The sequence below is a fragment of the Fragaria vesca genome, linkage group LG5 (assembly GCF_000184155.1).
Source record: "Fragaria vesca subsp. vesca linkage group LG5, FraVesHawaii_1.0, whole genome shotgun sequence".
NCBI classification, from domain to species: Eukaryota; Viridiplantae; Streptophyta; class Magnoliopsida; order Rosales; family Rosaceae; genus Fragaria; species Fragaria vesca.
The window spans coordinates 11,755,675-11,758,703 of NC_020495.1; positions in this window are offsets into that span (position 1 = coordinate 11,755,675).

Here is a 3,029-nt window from a genome sequence, read left to right on the forward strand (position 1 = left end):
GAGAGAGAGAGACGATCATGGACGGAGGAAAGAAATTAGAGAGGAGGGTAGAATGGTCATATAAAAAATATGAAAATAGACATTTTTATCATTTAAGATGTTTTGAGGTACTATCTTATCATGTAACATGTTTTAATGGTGACAATTTTAATATGTGGAACATTTGAAGACTATTTTATCATTTGTACCTTCAAATGACACTTTAGTGTTATTTACCCTATATTGTATAGAGTGGCTTCATGTGAGCGGTTGGATTGATCCAAGACTATAAACCCTAAATAATTAAACATAAGAGGCAGCAGCCTTCTTATTCCTTTCACGTGAACACAAGTCCCCAAATTCTCTTTTCTTTCCTCTTCACTCTCTGATAAGCCTCAGCCTTAATTTCTTGACTTCTCCTTCTCCTTCATCCGCCCTCTCTCTATTTTTCTCTCTGTCTTCTTTGATCTCTTGAGTTATCTTTCCCTTCTTCCTCTTTTAGTTTATATGTAAGATCAAAGAAGCATCAATATAGTGAACCCCATTTACTCCAACTTTCTCTACCTCTCCTTCGCTTCCCGATCACAATCCCCAAAACTCATCAATTTTGATCTTCTAGGTTTCTTTGATTTTCGATAAAGGTTGAATCTTTGGGGCTAGGGTTTGTTTCTGATGAGTTCCAATACGATGCCATCTAGCTCAGCAGCCAAATATTCAAGATTTACTCACGCCTCTCCAATTTCAAAGCTGAGTAGTTCAAATCGGAATCGTTCATCGTTGGTCCGATTTCACAACTCGAGATCGAGCCGGCATCGCTGTTGTTCTCTGGGCATCGATTAATCCAAGTCTCTGTGGAACTCGGTGATTCTAAATCGTCTCCACTGCCTTAGTGAACATGATTTATTATTCATGGTGTTGTTCATGTGTTGATTTAGTCAAATTGGAAGAATTGATGGCATGACTCTGTTATGTTGCCTTCGATGAAATCTGTGTTCGGTATCATGAATTTTCCAATCTGTGAAGTTGTGATTGTGAAGTATGGCTTTGTTAATTGTTGTGCAGCAGTTGATGATGAATTGAGAATGATTGAATTTAATGAAGTGACTTGCAGGTTGGAACTGGAAGCATACATGCATCTGTGAACACAAATTCTGTTGAGTTTGCTTCCAAAAATAATATTATGCATTTTTGGTTTTTTTGCTGTTTTTTACTTTTTTTGTTCAAAGGCCCGTTTTAGGCCCGTTTTGGGATCACTTCTAAAAATCGTTAATCCCGTATCGTCCCGTCCCTATTCAAAATTTCGGGATCGGGATCGGGATCGGGATCACCTTGATCCCGGCCCATGCCCAACCCTACTATATACAATGCTCTGACAATATCTAGTGCAACCGTGTTGCAACTCTGTCGTGTTCCACTCAAAGATGGATCACTCAATAAGTTGTCTTCAATTTATTTCGTTACAAAACGATTGTACATTCTCTAACAATATCCCATGCAATCGTGTTGCAATTTTGTCGTGTTTCACTCAATGATTGATCACTTTATAGAGTGTATATAATCAGAACATTTGTACAGTGCTCTGATAATGTTGCGATTTTATGATCAACTCAACGACGGATCACTCAATAAATTGTATTTAACTTATTTCATTACAAACCAACAATGCATTGCTTAGACGATATCTCGTGCGATTGTGTTGCAATTTTGTCGTGTTTCACTCAATGATTGATTACTTTTTAGGTTGTTTATTAAATTTTTTTTTTTGAGTATAAAACACTAATACAATGCTTTGACAATGTCCCGTGCAATCCTGTAACAATTTTGTCGAATTCATCACTCCATACATCGTATAGTTCTTACGTTACAAGACACAAGTGTATTACTTAGAGCGTTCCACCTAATGATTGTCTCTGATTTCTTTTGTTCCGAAACAAGAGTATATTGTCTTTGTTCATTCTTTAAACAATGCTTATAATTCGTCATTCAGACAAGTTATCTTAATGCTCTAATTATTATGTTTTTCGTTTTTTTTAAAGCTCACTCCTGCTCCATTCGTGCTCCGTTCATGATAAGAGAGAATCGAAGACATATACTTTCTAGAAAGAAATCTCCGCCTCACCAAACACACAACATAAGCACATCTATGAGCGTTTCACCTAATGATTGTCTCTGATTTCTTTTGTTTCGAAACAAGAGTATATTGTCTTTGTTCATTCACAATGCTTGTAATTCGTCATTCAGACAAGTTATCTTAATGCTCTAATTATTATGTTGTTTCATTTTTTTTAAAGCTCACTCATGCTCTATTCGTGCTCCGTTCATAATAAGAGAGAATAGAAGACATATACTTTCTAGAAAGAAATCTCCATCTCACCAAACACACACACAAGCACATCTATGCTCCCATCATGACCTCAAAATTTGTTATACGTAACACAGTTCGAGTCTCACATTACTTATGACTTATGAGTCATTAACTTCTACGTTTTTGTTATTGAAAATTTTAAAATACAAACAGAGAACATTTCCAACCCCCCTACTGTCAGTCCCAAACCTCGAGAATTTGAGCACTCTTGGTGCACATTTGTTACATGGGATTGGACTGGACTGGACTGTCTTTCATAGTCTAAGCCCTGAAATCCCACGTTTGGCAACAAAAGGGACTCTCTTAAATGAGCATACAGAGTCCCAAATTCTCTTTTAGACCTTCTTCCATAGACCGCCCAAAAACCATGGGACTATGGAAGCTTTTGTTTTCTCGAGCTAACTTCGCATCTTCTAAAGCCTCAGAGTCTCAGAGCAATGAATGGCCGCAGCTCAACGGCATCTTCAACCTCTCAGCTCCGACCTCCTCAAGCCGGAATTCGAGCTTCTGAAACTCGAGTTTTCTAAAATCTCCAAAATTCCTTATTACCAGGACCCAACACCACATCTTCTACCCAACACCTTTCAGCAATTTTGAAACTTAACACAAGCTCCGAAATACAAAATTGAACCTGAATCAGACGAACCCAGAAAGCACAGCCGTAAACAGTTGAACCCATGGTGGC